General features: G+C 48.4%; 1 protein-coding gene across 4 annotated transcripts in view; it reads right to left on the bottom strand.

Moving 5' to 3' along the window:
• The window catches only part of LOC136621728 (uncharacterized), a 417,340-nt gene extending 398,673 nt beyond the window's left edge, over positions 1-18,667 (bottom strand). Inside the window, exon 1 of one of the 4 annotated variants that reach the window (XM_066597410.1) lies at positions 18,602-18,667. The gene's annotated coding sequence lies outside the window, so the exon portion shown is untranslated. Of the gene's footprint in view, positions 1-10,068; positions 10,252-18,381; positions 18,422-18,601 lie in introns of those variants that run through there. The other 3 variants (XM_066597413.1, XM_066597412.1, XM_066597411.1) reach the window with 3 other exon arrangements.
• Between the last annotated feature and the right edge of the window lie 1,694 nt (positions 18,668-20,361).

The following is a 20,361-nucleotide window of genomic DNA, read 5'->3' as shown; positions in this document are numbered from 1 at the left end:
GGTAGGGGTAGGCCTAGAGGACGTGGAAGCGGCCGAGGACGCGGAGGGCCAAGTGAGGGTGTGGGCACAGGCCGAGCCAGTGCGGTGGCCAGGGGTAGAGGCAGGGCCAGACCGAATAATCCACCAACTGTTTCCCAAAGCGCCCCCTCGCGCCATGCCACCCTGCACAGGTCAAGGTGCTCTACGGTGTGGCAGTTTTTCACAGAGACGCCTGACGACCGACGAACAGTGGTGTGCAACCTTTGTCGCGCCAAGATCAGCTGGGGAGGCACCACCAACAGCATGCGCAGGCATATGATGGCCAAGCACCCCACAAGGTGGGACGATGCCCGTTCACCGCCTCCGGTTTGCACCACTGCCTCTCCCCCTGTGCCCCAACCTGCCACTGAGATCCAACCCCCCTCTGAGGACACAGGCACTACCGTCTCCTGGCCTGCACCCACACCCTCACCTCCGCTGTCCTCGGCTCCATCCAGCAATGTCTCTCAGCGCAGCGTCCAGACGTCGCTAGTGCCACGGTTTGAGCGCAAGCGCAAGTACGACGCCACGCACCCGCACGCTCAAGCGTTAAACGTGCACATTGCAAAATTGATCAGCCTAGAGATGCTGCCGTATAGGCTTGTGGAAACGGAGGCTTTCAAAAGCATGATGGCGGCGGCTGCCCCGCGCTACTCGGTTTCCAGCCGCCACTACTTTTCCCGATGTGCCGTCCCAGCCTTGCACGACCACGTCTCCCGCAACATTGTACGCGCCCTCACCAACGCGGTTACTCCCAAGGTCCACTTAACAACGGACGCGAGGACAAGCACAGGCGGGCAGGGCCACTATATCTCCCTGACGGCACATTGGGTGAATTTAGTGGAGGCTGGGACAGAGTCAGAGCCTGGGACCGCTCACGTCCTACCCACCCCCAGAATTGCGGGCCACAGCTCGGTGGTGGTATCTGCGGCGGTGTATGCTTCCTCCACTAAAGCACCTTCCTCCTCCTCCTCCTCCAACGCAACCTCTGTCTCGCAATCAAGATGTGTCAGCAGCACGTCGCCAGCAGTCGGTGTCACGCGGCGTGGCAGCACAGCGGTGGGCAAGCGTCAGCAGGCCGTGCTGAAACTACTCAGCTTAGGAGAGAAGAGGCACACGGCCCACGAACTGCTGCAGGGTCTGACAGAGCAGACCGACCACTGGCTTGCGCCGCTGAGCCTCCAACCGGGCATGGTCGTGTATGACAACGGCCGTAAGCTGGTGGCGGCTCTGCAGCTCGGCAGCCTCACGCACGTGCCATGCCTGGCCCATGTGTTTAATTTGGTGGTTCAGCGCTTTCTGAAAAGCTTCCCCCACTTGTCATACCTGCTCGGAAAGGTGCGCAAGCTCTGCGCACATTTCCGCAAATCCCACACGCACGCTGCCACCCTGCGGACACTGCAACATAGGTTTAATCTGCCAGTGCACCGACTGCTGTGCGACGTGCCAACACAGTGGAACTCTACGCTCCACATGTTGGCCAGACTCTATGAGCAGCGTAGAGCTATAGTGGAATACCAACTCCAACTTGCGCGGCGCAGTGGGAGTCAGCCTCCTCAATTATTTACAGAAGAGTGGCCCTGGTTGGCAGCCATCTGCCAGGTCCTTGGAAAATTTGAGGAGTCTACCCAGGTGGTGAGCGGCGATGCTGCAATCATTAGCGTCACCATTCCTCTGCTATGCATCTTGAGAAGTTCCCTGCAAAGCATAAAGGCAGACGCTTTGCGCTCGGAAACAGAGCCGGGGGAAGACAGTATGTCGCTGGATAGTCAGAGCACCCGCCTGTCTATATCTCAGCGCGTTGAGGAGGAGGAGCATGAGGAGGATGAGGAGGAGGGGGAAGAGACAGCTTGGCCCACTGCTGAGGGTACAGATGCTGCTGGGCTGTCATCCTTTCAGCGTGTATGGCCTGAGGAGGAGGAAGAGGAGGAGGAGGAGGATCCTGAAAGTGATCTTCCTAGTGAGGACAGCCATGTGTTGCGTACAGGTACCCTGTCGAGGCTGGACACGTGGCCTGAACTCGCGCTGTATGCCCTGGAGGTGCTTGCTTGTCCTGCGGCTAGCGTCTTGTCAGAGAGTGTGTTTAGTGTGGCTGGGGGAATCATCACGGATAAGCGTACCCACCTGTCAACCAACAGTGCCGACAGGCTAACACTCATCAAGATGAACAAAGCCTGGATTTCCCCAGACTTCTCTTCTCCACCAGCGGACAGCAGCGATACGTAAGCAATACGTAGGCTGCACCCGCGGATGGAAGCATCGTTCTCTCTCACCATCCAAAACGGGGACATTTCTGCTTCATCAATCTGTGTCTAATATTCCTCCTCCTCCTCCTGCTCCTCCTCCTGAAACCTCACGTAATCACGCTGAACGGGCAATTTTTCTTAGGGCCACAAGGCTCACTCATATAATTTTTCTAAACAATTTTTATATGTTTCAATGCTCTTAAAAGCGTTGAAACTTTAACTTGAACCAATTTTTCGTTAAACTGGGCTGCTTCCAGGCCTAGTTACCACTTAAGCCACATTAACCAAAGCGATTAATGGGTTTCACCTGCCCTCTTGGTTGGCCATGGCCAATTTTTTGGATGTACATTAGTACTGTTGATACAGCAATTTTTGTGGGCCCTCGCCTACAGTGTAATCAAATGAATTTTTAGCCCACCTGCATTACAGCTGACGTTACATCCGCTGTGTTGGGCAATGCAATGGGATATTTTTGTGTATCGCCGGTGGGTTCCAGGGAGCCACCCATGCTGTAGGTGCACACGGAGTTTAACCTACATCTGTCCACTTGTAAAGAACCCCAGTTTGACTGGGGCATGCAGTGTGGGCCGAAGCCCACCTGCATTAAGCACGACATTACTACCTCAGCTGTGTTGGGCAATGCAATGGGATATTTCTATGTACCGCCGGTGTCTTCCTGGCACCCACCCCTGCTGTGGGTCCACAGGGAATTATAAATGCATCTGTTTCCACTTGTAAAGAACCCCAGTCAGACTGGGGTATGCAGTGTGGGCCGAAGCCCACCTGCATTAAGCACGACATTACTACCTCAGCTGTGTTGGGCAATGCAATGGGATATTTCTATGTACCGCCGGTGGCTTCCTGGCACTCACCCCTGCTGTGGGTCCACAGGGAATTATAAATGCATCTGTTTCCACTTGTAAAGAACCCCAGTCAGACTGGGGCATGCAGTGTGGGCCGAAGCCCACCTGCATTAAGCACGACATTACTACCTCAGCTGTGTTGGGCAATGCAATGGGATATTTCTATGTACCGCCGGTGGCTTCCTGGCACCCACCCATGCTGTGGGTCCACAGGGAATTATAAATGCATCTGTGTCCACTTGTAAAGAACCCCAGTCTGACTGGGGCATGCAGTGTGGGCCGAAGCCCACCTGCATTAAGCACGACATTACTACCTCAGCTGTGTTGGGCACTGCAATGGGATATTTTTATGTACCGCCGGTGGGTTCCAGGAAGCCACCCATGTTGTCGGTCGACAGGGACTTCACAATAGGGAGTTGTACCTGCCTGTGTCTATGAATTAAAAAGCCCGGTCTGACTGGGGCATGCAGAGACACCTTGACAGAATGAATAGTGTGTGACACATAGGTTCCCCATTGCTATGCCCACGTGTGCAGCTCCTGATGGCGGTGGCACAGGATTCTATTTCTCATTGCTTCTGTACAGCATTGTGGGCTATCGCCCCGCCACTTTTAAAGAGGGTCACTGCCTAGCCGTGCCAACCTCTGCAGTGTGTGCCTGCAGTTCCTCCTCATGGCAGACGCACTTCTAAATAGACATGAGGGTGGTGAGGCATTAGGGCAGCTGAAGGCTGCGCAGGGACACTTTGGTGTGCGCTGTGGGGGGGAGGGGGGGCGGTTGGGCAGCATGTAACACAGGAGAAGTGGCAGTGGAGTGTCATGCAGGCAGTGATTGTGCTTTGTTGGAGGTAGTGTGGTGCTTAGCTAAGGTATGCCATGCTAATGAGGGCTTTTCAGAAGTAAAAGTTTTTGGGAGGGGGGGGCACTCTTGCCGCTATTGTGGCTTAATAGTGGGACCTGTGAACTTGAGATGCAGCCCAGCATGTAGCCCCTCGCCTGCCCTATCCGTTGCTGTGTCGTTCCCATCACTTTCTTGAATTGCCCAGATTTTCACACAAGGAAACCTTAGCGAGCATTGGCGAAATACAAAAATGCTCGTGTCGCCCATTGACTTCAATGGGGTTCGTTACTCGAAACGAACCCTCGAGCATCGCGAAAAGTTCGTCCAGAATAACGAGCACCCGAGCATTTTGGTGCTCGCTCATCTCTACTGATGACACAAAAATATGCAAGATAATTAATACAATAATGTGCGGCTACAAAAGGACCTAGATAAGCTGGTGGCTTGGGCAAAAAAATGCAAATGAAGTTCAATGTGGATAAATGTAAGGTTATGCGCATGAGCAGGAGAAATGGATGTCACCAATATGGACTAAATGGAGTACTGCTAGGGAAAAGTGATATGGATATCACTGGATATCAATGCCAGTAAGCTGCTGCAAAAGCAAATAAAGTCTTGGGGTGCATTAAAAGAGGTATAAGGGCAAAGGATGAAAACATTATTCTTTCACTATAGAAGGCACTTGTCAGGCCCCACATGGAATAAGACAAGTTAAAGATGCTGCTATTTCCAAAGTAGGTATCCAAAAAGTCTTTATTATACAAAGTGTAGCATTAAAACAATCAGTTGCTAGACAGGACACATTACAACTCCGCAAGGAGTCTTGATAGTTGCCCCAGCAGAAATAGTGACCCCCACGGTTGTCTTAGCAGCAATACTGACCCCCCAGTATTTGCCGCAGCAAAACAAGTTAGTTGTCACCTGTCTCTGGGTGGCCCTGCCCTATTTAATCTGTGCTAGTATTGACCTCAGTTCCTGTCAATTTTTCATTTGCTTCCTGGATTGCTGCTGAGAAGCACAGCCTGCCACTGGAGCTCCTCTTTCTTGCAAAGGACCACTGCTGGTAACCGTTTACCGTTCCATTTGTATCAGGGCTCCTTGGTAGGGATTTATTAGTAGCCTAGGTACAAGTGTAGGTCCGCACCTGTCGAAAGCGATCGGCCCACTGAGTAGGCAGGGCTCCCTCCCAGGGTCGGGGTTTGTAGGGAAAGGTTTTACCTTAGTTCCTTTTTGTATTTACGTGGCACGTTCGTGCTTGTTTGTTATGTTACGCACAGTTGTGCTTATTCTTTTGTTTATGTATGCCGCACGTCTGGTAAGGACGCAACAGAGATTCTCAAAGCACAATCGTTAACAATCCCTAAAGAAAGGAAGGTTGGGAAGCATTTAAGGAAACCAGGATGGATGAGCACAGAACTTGCACACATGTTAAAAATGAAGAAAAATATGTTTATCAAATGGAAAGAGTGGGGGAATATCTAAAGAAGAATATAATGCGGTCTGCAGAAACTGTAGGGCAAGTGTCAGAAAAGCTAAAGTTAATAATGAATTGTGGCTTGCAATAGAGGCCAAAAGCAATGGAAAATGATTTTGGGGGTATGTTAGAAGCAAAGGAAAAGTCAAAGATGCTATTGGATGCTTACAAGATAGTGAATTAGTTAAGAATGATGTTGAGAAGGCCGAACTTTTAAATTTCTATTTTGCATCTATTTTCTCAGAAAGAAGATGAAAATCAACTGATCTTCCCTGTGCTACTGGGGGAATAAAATAATGCATGTTATTTATAAATGGAGAGATAATGAGGGAACACTTAGCTAACTTAAATGAACTCAAGTCTCAAGTTCCAGATGAATTACATCCTAGGATACTAAAGGAAGCAGCAGAGGTAATTGCTGAACTACTCGCCATAATCTTTGAAAATTCCTGCAGAACAGAAGTCCTAGAAGATTGGAAAAGGGCAAATGTTGTCCCTATCTTCAAAAATTGAAGAAGGTCGATCCAGGAAACTACAGGCCTGTGAGCCTGACTTCTATACCGGGAAAGATTTTTGAATTATGTTTAATATGTGTTTATTAAAGCTTTTGTAAAATTATACACAGTTTGTAACAAAACAAACATAACAAGTAGCTAGTCTCGCAGGACTGCTGCATTAATATAAGGGCTATAAAAATGGTAGATCGCACCAAAATATAGCACAACTCGTAGTTGTCAGGTGCTTAGCTGACACCCCTTTAGTAATTGTGCTTTGGCAGTGGATCGTTCGATTACAGGACCCATAATTACACGTAGCCCAAGTAAACTGGAAGAAGATGAGAAGGAAAACAAAGACTAATTTTTAAATAGCTACGACGACAAACAAAAAGAGAGGAGAAGCACATAGGAAAAGAGACACAAAAGACCTAGAGTACACGCAGATAGGGGAGGAAAGAGTGACGAAAGAAAAGCCAGAAAGAGAAGGGGAGAAAAAAATAAGGGGGGGGGGGGGGTACCGGGAATAGAAAGGGTGTATGGCCGCTCAATTCCAGTAGGTCGTCAATTCAGGAATCAGGTCTGCGTCATAACTTCCTGTAAACCCTGGGACGACTTGTCGCCGCACCACCCCGTAATATTCTGAAACTCAGCTGAGTCACGAAATTCGTTCCATATTGACCAGGCACGCCTGCCTGAGCTCCCAGCTCCAGAGCCCTCATCCCCCAGTTCCTCCATGTACATCAGTTGATTCAGCTCTTGAATAAATTCCATAGTCGAGGGGGTAATGCCGCTTCACCAGTGGTGTGGAATAACGGCCCTGGCTGCAGTGAGGAAATGACGTAGGAGACCCTTCTTAATCATGGCAAAGGGACCGGGGATGATTGAGAGCAGCACAAATTGTGTAGTGGCCTCCACTGTGCTACGTGACACTCCCACGAACAGCTCAAAGACCGTCTCCCAGTAAGGCTGTATAAGCGGGCACTCCCACCAGATATGCAGCATGGTACCATGTCCGACCCCACATCTCCAGCAATTAACTGGAACCGATGAAAATATGCGGTGAATTAGCTCTGGACATCTGTATCACCTAGAGAGGAGCTTAAAGTTTTTCTCCTGTGCCACACAGGCCAGGGGTAATTTGTGTGCGAACGTGAATGCTCTCTCCCAATCAGAGTCCTGCAGCTCCAAAGACAAGTCCCTCTCCCACCCCTTGGTGTATTAAGGAAGACCCTGTGTGAGCCTCCCTAGTATAGTACCATATATCCTTGAGAGGACACGGGTGGGGGGGCTAGTTTGTAGGAATAGTTTTTCAATGGGTTCAGAGGGATCCCCGAGGCGACTTGACCCCATCCGAGCCCTCCAGAAGGAGGACAATTGGAGGTATTCCAGTCACTGTAGTTTCAGATCTGGCCGGGACGCCTGTAAATCATTGAATGATGGGAGGCCCGCCGGGCCTGTTATCTGACAGCACCTTATGTCCTCCTCCTCTCTCCAGCCAAGGAAGCTCTGCTTCTCCTGTCCCGGAGGAAATGCGGGGTTGTGGAATAAGGGCGTCAGTGCCCCCCTACGGGTCACAACATCTCCTCTAGCCATCAGCCTATCCCACATGTCGAGACAGTTCAGGGCCAGGGGTGTATGGGGAAGAGCCGCGGGCCTATCCTCCGAAGGGATCCACTGCAATATGTATATTTGCGGCCACACCAGCGCCTTTTCTAGGTCCACCCACTGTTTCAAGCCGGCGTGATGATACCAGTCCAATAGTTTTGTGAGGACCGCAGCTGAATAGTAGATTTTAAGGTCGGGTAAACCCCCCCCCCCCTCAGCTTTGTGCGAGACATAGTCCGATAGCTGATGCGGCTATTCTGGCCTCCCCACACAAATCTGTGTAACGCCTGCTGGACCAATTTAAAGAACTGCGCGGGAAGCTTAATTGGCAATGTCTGGAAGAGGTATAAAAACTTGGAGGTCACGTCCATTTTTAAGACCTTTACTCGCCCAAACGAACTCAATTGTTTGGCGGCATACTCATCCAGTTCACGTGTCACTTGCTTGAGTAAGGGAACGTAATTAAGATGGTATAGAGAAGAGATGTCAGCTGCAATATGTGCCCCTAGGCAAATGATGGAGGTTGCTCGCCATTTGAATTCAAATTGATCTGCTAGATAGGCCACCTCAGCAGCTGGGAGGGATACATTAATGGCTTCGGATTTGTGGAGATTTACTTTGAAATTACTTAGACGCCCAAATTTAGAAAACTCCTGAAGAATCGCTTGGAACGAAATACATGGCTGAGAGACAAATAATAAGGGGTCGTCTGCATATAGGGCCGCCTTGCAAGTCTGGGTCCCAATCTGCAAGCCACGTACGTTGCATTGTCTCGCAGTGCCACAGCCAAATGCTCAATGACGATGGCGTAGAGAAGAGGGGACAGTGGGAAACCCTGTCTCATCCTGTTCCTAATAGTTACCGGGTCGGACAGTAGGCCGTTCACGCGAATCCTCACTGACGGGTTCCAATACATTGCAAAGACCCAGTTCAGAAACGTAGGCCCCAACCCCAACCTCGTCAGGGAGGAACACAGAAAGTCCCAGCTAACGTGACCAAAGGCTTTCTCCGCGTCCACCGAGAGGAGACAAAATGGCTGCGACAGTTGCTTGGCCTGACTAATCAGCAGGAGAGTCTTATTGCTATTGTCTTTAGCTTCCCGACCTTCTATGAAACCCACTTGGTCGTTGTGTATATGGGCTGGCAAGATAGGGGTTAGCCTGCTCGCTCGAATTTTGGAGAACAGCTTGATGTCTAAGTTAATGAGCGAGATAGGGCGATAGCTGGGGCATAACCCCGGGTCTTTGCCCGGCTTGGGGAGCACCGTGATGTGGGCCATGAGTGACTGAGAAGGGAATGGGGTCGATGGTGAAATTTGGTTGAATGTATCTCTCAGAATGGGTGTCAGAATTTCCCGGAACTGCTTGAAAAAAACGGAAGTGAACCTGTCCGGACAGGGGGCCTTCCCTGACGGCAAGGTCTTAATGGCTTCACTAATCTCCTCTGCAGTAAAATCCATCTCTAAGGTTTCTCTGTCCTCTCCTAATATGCTTGGGAGGGCCGTCCCAGCAGTATATTCATCGATCTTGTTTTCCCAGGTGTTGTGGGCCATATCAGCCAAGTGACCTCTTATATTGTAGAGCCTGTGATAGTAGACACGGAATGCTTCTGTGATTTCTTTAGGGTCATGTCTCTTATGGCCTGTACTGTCTAGTATATGGGGAACGTATGTGAGATTCGCCCTACTGGGGAGGTAACGCGCCAGGGAGCGTCCACATTTGTTGGCATGTTCGTACGAATACTGCTTCAAGCTATCGCGAAATCGCAAGTATTTCTGGTCGAGGATGTGTCTCAGCTCTTCTCTGGTATTCAACAGCTCATTTTGAGTGGCTGCTGCGTTTGACCGGCGAAATATCATCTCCAGGGACTCAATCATGGCCAACAGAGAGACAACTTTGGAGGCCTTTTCGCGCTTAAGACGTGCCCCATGTTTAATAAGGACCCCCCTCAGGACACACTTTAGGGCCTCCCACTGAACTGGTTTAGGTGTGGGATACCCAGAGTGGTCTTTGAGGAAATTGTCGATGGTGCTGCGCAAGTCAGCACAGCACACAGAGTCCTTCAGAAAGTTGTTGTTCAGTCTCCAGGACCCCTGCCTCTCCAGAGCCCCTGGGAAGGATAATGTGAGGAGAACCGGGGCGTGGTCTGACCATATTGCTGATCCAATGGAGGCAACCTGGCCCCACATTAAGGTATGATGGCTAGTAAGGATCAAGTCAATGCGGCTATGTGTACGATGAGCCGGGGAGAAGTAAGAATAGTCTTGGTCTGCTGGATGGGTCACCCTCCAGACATCCACCAATTGCAACTGCCTTAGGGCTTTGTGTAACATGCAAAGTTGTGTGGCAGAAACTGTCGCCCATCCTGAAGTACTATCCTTTTCGGGGTCTAAAGGGAAATTGAAGTCGCCCCCTAGTACCATCACCACCCCCTTTGCAAAGTCCGCTACCTGCCTAGCAGGGTTCTACCCATCTGCACAGGACTCTGATTGGGGAGGTACCACGCCGCGAGGGTGAAAAGTTTACCTCATATTCTGACCTTTATGAATACATAGCGCCCCTCTGGATCTGTCACCGAGTCCAAAACCTTGTGGGGTACCGTTCTGTGGATGGCGATCAATACTCCCCTTGATTTAGTTGTCGGATTCGTGCTGTGGAACCATGCTGCATAGTGCCTATCCCTCATGACCGGGACATGTCCCACTCGGAAATGTGTCTCCTGGAGAAATAAGACGTGAGATTTTAATTTGTGCATTTGGTATAGGACCTGGCTCCTCTTTTGCATCACATTTAGACCCCACACATTAAGAGAGAACAGAAAATTAGTTTTAACATGTTGGGTGGTGGAAACAGCACAGTAGATGCCGTAAGGACTTCGGAGAGAGAAAGAAATAAGAGTCAAAATAGAGGGGGAAACAAACAAACAAAAAAAAGGGAGGGGGAGGGGGGAGGAGCACACAGAACAAAGAAAGAGAGCAAGGGAAAAGAGAAAAGAAAAAGACGAAGAGAAAAGAAAAACCACTAGTAGAAAAACACAACGATTAATGCAATAAACAAACAGTTACTTAAATGTATCCAAAACCAAGGTAGCAACGGTCAGCCAAAAGAGGCGAGAGTCACTACTTATCCTGGGCGCACCTCCCTCCCCCCCCCCCCTTGAGTATGAGGGGGACGCCTGCGCCCTAAAAAGGAAGTGGGGGTAGTTAATCAACAAAAGAAACTGCCCGTGGAATGACCAAAAAGCCACACCCGGGCCCCCCCAGTCTGGGACACACTTTCCGAAGGCAGAGTGTCTCCTCCCAGATTGCACCCCCCAGCCCGCCACATATCAACAACAGTTACTGTATGTAATCAGCTAAAAAAAAAGCACACCAATAGATATGGTATACGTAATATCAATACTGGCAGCATAACAAGCATTAAAGAGAATTGAAGCGGCAGAGTTCCTCAAACCTGAACCAGTCAGCCACGTGGAGAATCGGGTGGGGACCGAACAGCACCTCTAGCCTCCTGGCGGTGACGTCTTCATCTGAGCCCCTGCGTGGCATCTGGGGGAAGTCATTGGTGGGTAGAATGGGTAAGGTGGGCCAGTCAGCGATGTTGATCACAGTTATACCCAGTGCATCACAAAAGTCTGGGGCCTCACCAGGAAGTCGCAGCTCCCTCATGGTCCCCCCGTGGCGGGCCTGCAGACGGAAGTGGAATCCCCAACTGTAGGCCATGTCCCGGTGGCGTTCTTCTAGTAACGGACGAAGAGCTCTCCTCTTGGCCAAGGTGAGTCTGGACAGATCAGGCAAAATCTGCAGCTGTGATCCTTTGTACTGTATTGCCCGCTGTTCTCGGGCTCCCCTCATGATGGCTTCTTTCAGCTGGAACTGATGAACCCTGCAAATAACATCGCTTGGGCGCTCTGGATCTCTGGAGCGAGGGCCGAGGGCCCTATGGCATCTGTCAAGTTCCAAGGGAGCATCTGGAGTGGCCCCCTGCAGGTCATTGAAGATATGTCGCACGGTTTCTTCTAAGCGGGAGGGTTCAATATCTTCAGTCAGACCTCTGATGCGGATATTGTTCCTGCGCCCCCTGTTCTCCACATCGTCAATGGAATCCATTAGGTACTGTAACTGGCGAGACACAGTGGCCAGAGCGGTTTCATGGTGATCAACTTTATTAGTGAGAGACGAGACAGCACCCTCAGTCGCCACGGTCCTTTTCCGTTGCTCTGCGGCCAGGGTGGACCCGCCCGTAAGGTGGTTGTGAGGGGGTTCCCTCATCAGCCCCCACATTCGCATCTGGACTCCCCCGCCTGGGGGTCACCTGGGTCCATTCTGCAGGACCCTGTAGTGTGGCTGTAGCCTGCCTCGTGGGGCCAATTGTAAGGGCACTTGGAGCACCTGCAGCGGCGTCTGCCTGCTGGATACCCTCTCCACTGTCCCTAGTGTCCTCCATAGGTGCGGCGGCTAGGGAATGGGAGAGGCTCTGAGCTGCAGCACATTGCTCCCTGCTGCTTATCATCGGCGTCCCCACCTGTTTGCTGCCGTCGTTCTGCTCTTCACTGCTGCCGGTATCGGACCGCTGACTGCTGCAGGAGGGAAGCATAGACTCCTCACCTTCTCCTGCAGCTCCAGAGGTGAGCGGCTGGGGAGGGCTGTGAGCTGTGTCTCTTCGCTCCAGCGCTGTGTCTTCTGCCAGTATTGTTGGCCCCTGCTCTCAGCCGGTGCCATCTTCCTCCTCCCTACTGGTGGGACCGGACTGCTGTGTGTTGCAGGGGAAGGTGCTGGGCTCCCTGGTGTCCTCCGGTCCAACAGCGGTGAGTAGCCCCGGAGGGCTGCGCTCTGTCTCCCTCTGCTCTGCCGCGGAGCTGCTTGTCGGTTTCTCCTGCTCGCTGCCGGTGCCATCTTTCTCCTCCCCTCGGTCGGGGCGCAGCCGCTGCCCGCCGTGGAGGAAATTATCGATGCCCCGACCGTTAGGAGTTCCTGTTCGGGCTCCCAGGCGCTGCTGCGTGCGGCTCTTCTTGTTGCTGCCCATGGTGGGCTATTTTAGCTGTGAATTGCTTGCTGTGGCGGGCTAAAGGCACTCCGGGCTTGGGAGCTCACTTAGCAGCGTGTTCACTCCACCATGGTCACACCCCCTAAGATTTTTGATTTAATTATTAAACAGCATGTATGCAAGTACTTGGATGAAAATAGAGTATTTAACCAGAGCCAGCATGGGTTTGTAACAAACAAGTCATGCCAGACTAATCTAATTTCCTTCTATGACAGTATCACCAACTGAGTTGATCAGGGAAATGCGGTGGATATAGTTTATCTTCACCTTAGTAAGGCATTTGACAAAGTATCTCATACTATGCTTATTGAAAAAATTACCAAATACGGGATTAACAAGGAAACTGTTAGGTGGATTCACAACTGGCTGAGTGATTGTATTCAAAGATTGTAGAAAAAGGAGATAGATAGCAGCACAGCCGGAGAGAACGCAAGGCAAAACTTGGCCACTGGTGCACGATCCAAATGGAATCCGGACCCAAGGATCCAAAACTGTAGATCACAAATGTAAAGAGGTGGATCAGCACTCCTGGGATTTCTTTAAAATAAAGGCATCTTTATTTCTCAGCAGAAAATTACAAAAAGTTGCAATGTTTCGATCTTGTCTCAGATCTTTTTTAAGTAAGAAAAAGATGCTTGAAAAAGATCTGAGACAAGATCAAAACGTTGCAACTTTTTGTAATTTTCTGCTGAGGAATAAAGATGCCTTTATTTTAAAGGGGTTGTCCCGCGGCAGCAAGTGGGTCTATACACTTCTGTATGGCCATATTAATGCACTTTGTAATGTACATTGTGCATTAATTATGAGCCATACAGAAGTTATAAGAAGTTTTTCACTTACCTGCTCCGTTGCTGGCGTCCTCGTTTCCATGGAGCCGACTAATTTTCGCCGTCTAATGGCCAAATTAGCCGCGCTTGCGCAGTCCGGGTCTTCTTCTTTTCTCAATGGGGCTCCGTGTAGCTCCGCCCCGTCACGTGCCGATTCCAGCCAATCAGGAGGCTGGAATCGGCAATGGACTGCACAGAAGCCCTGCGGTCCACCAAGGGAGAAGATACCGGCGGCCATCTTCAACCGGTAAGTAAGAAGTCACCGGAGCGCGGGGATTCAGGTAAGCGCTGTGCGGTTTTTTTTTTAAGTCCCTGCATCGGGGTTGTCTCGCGCTGAACGGGGGGGGGGTTTGAAAAATAAAAAACCCGTTTCGGCGCGGGACAACCCCTTTAAAGAAAACCCAGGAGTGCTGATCCACCTCTTTATATTCATATTCAAAGAGTGGTCATAAATGGCTGCACATCCAAGTGGATTAATGTATCAAGTGGGGTACCACAAGGCTCTGTCCTAGGCCCAGTGTTGTTCAACATTTTTATAAATGATCTGGAGAAGGAAATTGATGGGAAACTGATCAAATTTGCCAACGACACAAAGCTAGGAGGGATAGCTAACACTAGGAAAGAGAGAATTCAAAAAGATTTGGAAAAGCTTGCACAGTGGGAGGCAACTAACAGAATGGTATTTAACAAGGAGAAATGCAAAGTCCTACATCTGGGCAAGAAAGAATGAAGAAAGCACATACAGAATGTGAGGAATTGGACTAGGCAGCAGCACATGTGAAAAAGACTTGGGTATCCTAATAGATCAGAGAACACAAGTCAACAATGTGATGCAGCAATCAAAAAGGCAAACAATTCTGGGATATATTAAGAGAAGCATCGAGTCTAGATCACGTGAGGTCATTATCCCCCTCTACTCTTCCTTAGTCAGACCTCGTCTGGAATATTGTTTGCAGTTCTGCGCACCCCACCTTAAAAAATACATAGACAATAGAGATGAGCGAGCATACTCGTCCGAGCTTGATGCTCGTTCGAGTATTAGGGTGCTCGAGATGCTCGTTACTCGAGACGAGCACCACGCGGTACTCGTCTCGATTAAACGAGCACTGACCATTGAATTCAATGGAGCCGGCAATACAGCCGGCTCTATTGAAAGCAATGGGCTGCCAGCGTACGCGGGATGAATTGTCGGGAAGAGCTTAAATATATAAGCCCTTCCCTGCAATTCATCTAGAAATGTGTAAAAATAAAATATATATATATATATACTCACTTGGTCCCGGCAGAACGATGTTAGCCCATTGAATTCAATGGAGCCGGCAATACAGCCGACTCCATTGAAAGCAATGGGCTGCCGGCGATCGCGGGATGAATTGTCGGGAAGGGGTTAAATATATAAGCCCTTCCCTGCAATTTATCCAGAAATGTGTAAAAATAAAAAATATATATATACTTACCTGGTCCCGGCAGACGGAGTTCAGCGCGGCAGGCTGCAGTTCTCCTGAACTGCTCTGAACAGCTGTGAGTAGTATTCAGCAGCCGGGGATTTAAAATCCCCGCCTGCTGAATGAGATGCCTCTGATTGGACACAGCCTGACCAATCAGAGGCATCCCTCACTCACACCCATTCATGAATTCATGAATGGGTGAGTGAGGGCTACCTCTGATTGGCTCAGGGGCAGCTCTCAGCAGTGAGCCAATCAGAGGCAGCCCTCACTCACCCATTCATGAATTCATGAATGGGTGTGAGTGAGGGATGCCTCTGATTGGTCAGGCTGTGACCAATCAGAGGCATCTCATTCAGCAGGCGGGGATTTTAAATCCCCGGCTGCTGAATACTACTCACAGCTGTTCAGAGCAGTTCAGGAGAACTGCAGCCTGCCGCGCTGAACTCCGTCTGCCGGGACCAGGTAAGTATATATATATATTTTTTATTTTTACACATTTCTGGATGAATTGCAGGGAAGGGCTTATATATTTAACCCCTTCCCGACAATTCATCCCGCCGGCAGCCCATTGCTTTCAATGGAGTCGGCTGTATTGCCGGCTCCATTGAATTCAATGGGCTAACATCGTTCTGCCGGGACCAGGTAAGTATATATATATTTTTTATTTTTACACATTTCTGGATGAATTGTAGGGAAGGGCTTATATATTTAAGCCCTTCCCGACAATTCATCCCGCGTACGCCGGCAACCCATTGCTTTCAATAGAGTCGGCTGTATTGCCGGCTCCATTGAATTCAATGGGCTAACATCGTTCTTCTCTACCACAGCTGTTACAGCTGTGGCAGAGGAGAACGATCTTTACGCTGACAGTGAAGGGGGGGTCTCACTCTTGCCGCTATTGTGGCTTAATAGTGGGACCTGGGAACTTGAGATGCAGCCCAAAATGTAGCTCCTCGCCTGCCCTATTCGTTTCTGTGTCGTTTCCATCACTTTCTTGTGTTTTGCAGATTTTCACAAATGAAAACCTTAGCGAGCATCGGCGATATACAAAAATGCTCGAGTCACCCATTGACTTCAATGGGGTTCGTTACTCGAAACGAACTCTCGAGCATCACTGAAAGTTCGACTCGAGTAACGAGCACCCGAGCATTTTGGTGCTCGCTCATCTCTAATAGACAAACTAGTATAAGTTCAGAGAAAAGTTACCAAGATGGTGAGCGGTCTACAAATCACGTCCTATGAAGAACAGTTAATGGATCTGGGAATGTTTAGCTTGCAAAAAAGAAGGCTGAGAGGAAACTTAATAGCTGTCTACAAATATCTGAAGGGTTGTCACAGTGCAGAGGGATCAGCCCTATTCTCATGTGCACAAGGAAAGACTAGAAGCAATGGGATGAAATTGAAAGGAAGGAGACACGAATTAGATAATAGAAAACACTTTCTGACAATGAGGGTGATCAATGAGTGGAACAGGTTACCACGGGAGGTGGTAAGTTCTCCTTTAATGGAAGTGTTCAATCAGAGGCTGGACAAATATCTGTCTGGGATGATTTAGAGAATCCTGCATGAAGCAGGGGGTTGGACCAGATGATCCATAGCTCCCTTCCAATAATTGCTCCAGCAATAATAGAGACCCCCAATAGTTGTCCCAGCAGAAATAGGGACTCCCAATAATTGCCACAGCAGAAATAGTTACCCCCAATAGTTGCCCCAGCACAAATAATACCCCCCCCCAATAATTGCCCCAGCACAAAAGTGACCCCCAATAATTGCTCCAGCACAAAAGTGACCCCCAATAATTGCTTCAGCAGTAATGGTGACCCACAATAGTTGCCCCAGCAGTGATAGTGACTCCAATATTTGCCCCAGCAGTAATAGTGACCCCCAATAATTGCCCCAGCAAAATAAGGATCCCCAATAATTGCTCCAGCAGTAATGGTGACCCACAATAGTTGTCCCAGCAGTGATAATGACTCCAATATTTGCCCCAACAGTAATAGTGACCCCCAATATTTGCCCCAGCAAAATAAGGATCCCCAATAATTGCCCCAGCAGTAATAGCGACCCCTAGTAGTTGCCCCAGCACAGATAATGACCCCTAGTGGTTGGCCCAGCAGAAAATGGTGACCCACAATAATTGCCCCAGAAATATTGACCCTCAATAGTTGCCCCAGAAGTAATAGCGACCCCCAATAATTGCCCCAGCAGTAATAGCGACCCCCAATTGTTGCATCAGCAATAGGGATCCCCAATAGTTTCTCCCAGCAATAGTGACCCCCTAATAGTTGCCCCCAGCAATGGTGACCCCTAATAGTTACCCCCAGCAGAAATAGTGACCCCAATAGTTGCCCCAGCAGAAATAGTGACCCCCCAATAAATGTCCCAGCAGTAATAGTGACCCCCAATAGTTGCCACAGCAGAAATAGTGACACCCAATTGTTGCACCAGCAGTAAGTGACCCCCAATAATTGCCCCAATAGTAATAGTAATACAATAATGTAAAGAAGCAAACAGCTTGTGTCAAATAAATTAAGTTCGGTAGTATAAGGACAAAAATGATAGCTGATACAGGTTTTCATTGATACAAGATGGTCTTCAACCACTTCTAAAAGACTTAATTGGTTAATGCACCCTATGCTAATTATATTATTATGTATTGTACTTACAGTATAGAAGCACTGTATAACGTACAAAATATGCAGATGAAATTTTGAATTCATTATTTTAAGTTATGATGGATAGAAGTAAATAAGGGTGGATTGTATAAATAGTTGAATGAAGTGATTTCTTATATCCTTAATTTTGTCAGGCTAAAACTAATAGGAACTGTAATTGACCTGAGCCTATAAAACTTGTTACGTTATGCACAGATGTGTAGATTGTTATCCTGTAAACCAATGGAGCTTTGTAATTAACTGACAATGAGCCATCAATTATTGAATAGTCTTGGGATCTTTAACTCCTAAATGCCTGAGGGATTGGCCACCCTGGGTGTGTGGGAATCGAAGTTAGCAACACCTGTGCAAACACATCTTGATGGACTCTGTCCAGTGGTGGGTATTTATCCAGCTAAACAGATGTAGTTTATGTGTTGTAAGTATATTCATGTGTAATATTAATGTATTCATGTATTTTCCTTGGTAATATCAGCATTTAACCTTTGCCTAAGAAATAGTGTAAAAGTATGCAATATCACCTATTTTATATACATTTGTTTAATTATGATCCATTTTATATAATTTTGTTCATCTTATTAAATAATTTAAGTAGGCAATACAACTGTGCGACAGGAAGACCTGCCGGAGAATTTGTCATATCCATTGATGACAGAATCATAAGCATAGGGGGACACCCGTATAGGTAAGTATATAACTTCTGTATGGCTCATTTACAAAGAACATTGTATATTACAAAGTGCTTTGTAATGGCCATACAGAAGTGTATACATGCACTTGTCACGGCCGGACAACCCCTTTAAAATGGAAATAAGGTCAGATCTAAAGCAGTTAATAACCTACCTTGGTCAGGTAAAGCACCGAGGGTAAGAGTGATCAGCAGAGCTAGCAGGTCTGTCCTCATGATGCTCACCATGATTACAACGGGGTATGTACATAGTCACCTCTCTTTTATGCAGATAATCATGGTGAGATTATGAAATCATGGAGTTTTTCCAGTTCTCTGGCACAACAGAACTCTATGTAATATTAAAGCAAACAAAAGACTAGAATTATTTCTTACCGATAATTCCTTTTCCATGAGTCCATCATGACAGCACACATGGAGGTTGCCCTGCTTGTGTTCCTTGGGATAGGAAGGAGAGTTCTTTAAAAGGCCACCTCCCACCGATTAACTCCAGTGACTTCCAAATCATCACAACGGATATGTGGCCCAACAGTTTTATTAACACTGAAAGACATCAAGACACATTATATGTACATGTATTGCAAACCATACAAGAGTGGGAAAGTATGTGCTGTCATGATGGACTCCTGGAAAAGGAATTATCGGTAAGAAATAATTCTAGTCTTTCTATCACGTCCATCCTGACATCACACATGGAGATATACCAAATCATCAGATGTTTTAGGTGGGGACTACTGCCTGGAGCACTTTCCGCCTGAAGGCCAGATCACTGCTTGAATGAAGGTCTAACCTGTAGTGTTTTGCAAAGGTATTAACCCCTTCCCGCTCCTGGACGTACCTGGTACGTCATGGTAGCGGGATACTTCCCGCAACATGACGTACCTGGTACGTCATGTCATTAAAGTGTCGCCGCGGTGACAATCGCGGCGACACAGCAGTGATGTCTGCTGACATAGTCAGCAGACAAGTGCTGCGTCCGGGCTGGGGACCAATCAGAGCGGTCCCTCCCCCACGATCGCTGTGATTGGTCAGGGAAAATCTCCCTGACCAATCACAGCGCAGCAGCGGACTTCGCGCTGTTTACAGTAGGGGCTCCATGTGCAAGCACCGCAGTGTGTTTCCGGTGCTTGTACAGAGAGCACCTACTGTGTATTTTGTGAATATAAAGTGCGATTAGAGTGTAGATTAGGCAGGGAGTGAGTGTAGTGTAGTGTAGTGTAGTGGAGTGTAGTGGAGTGGAGTGGAGTGGAGTGTAGTGTAGCAGAGTGGAGTTAGTGATCAGTGTAGTGGAGAGGAGTTAGTCATCAGTGTGGTGTAGTGGAGTGAGTGTTAGTGATCAGTGTGGTGTAGTGTAGTGAGTGATTGATCAGGCAGTGTAGTGTAGTGAGTGTAGTGAGTGATTGATCAGGCAGTGTAGTGTAGCAGAGTGGAGTGAGTGATCAGAAGTGCAGTGTAGTGTAGTGAGTGAGGGATCTGTAGTGTGTGATCAGAAGTGTAGTGAGTGAGCTGTAGCGTGCGATCAGCAGTGTAGTGTAGCGCAGCATGTAGTCAGTGTATCCCTTGGTGTAAAAAAAAAAAAAAAAAAAAAAAGTTCCTGTTGTTCCCATTTTGTTACCTGTCCCGTCACCCGTTATTAGTTAGTGTAGCGTTTAGTTAGTCCGTCTAGTGTGTAGCGTGTCATTAGTCCGTGTACTGTCAGTGTATTCGTCTGTGTAAAAAAAACAAAAAAACAAAAAAAGTTCCTGTTGTTCCCATTTCGTTACCTGTCCCGTCACCCGTCATTAGTTAGTGTAGCGTGTCATTAGTCCGTCTAGTGTGTAGTGTGTCGTTAGTCCGTGTTGTGTCAGTGTATTCTTCTGTGTAAAAAAAAAACCAAAAAAACAAAAAAGTTCCTGTCGTTCCCATTTCGTTACCTGTCCCGTCACCCGTCATTAGTTAGTGTAGCGTGTCGTTAGTCCGTCTAGTGTGTAGTGTGTCGTTAGTCCGTGTTGTGTCAGTGTATTCGTCTGTGTAAAAAAAAAAAAAAGAAAAAAAAAAAACACTTACGTGAATACACCACATAAGTTTCCGCGTTCTTTCCGACCCCCGTCCCGTTGTCACCCCATCCCGCAGTGTCCCATCTAATAAAACTTTTT

This window comes from Eleutherodactylus coqui, chromosome 3, assembly GCF_035609145.1.
Source record: "Eleutherodactylus coqui strain aEleCoq1 chromosome 3, aEleCoq1.hap1, whole genome shotgun sequence".
NCBI lineage: Eukaryota > Metazoa > Chordata > Amphibia > Anura > Eleutherodactylidae > Eleutherodactylus > Eleutherodactylus coqui.
This window is presented reverse-complemented; position numbering and strand designations above follow the sequence as displayed.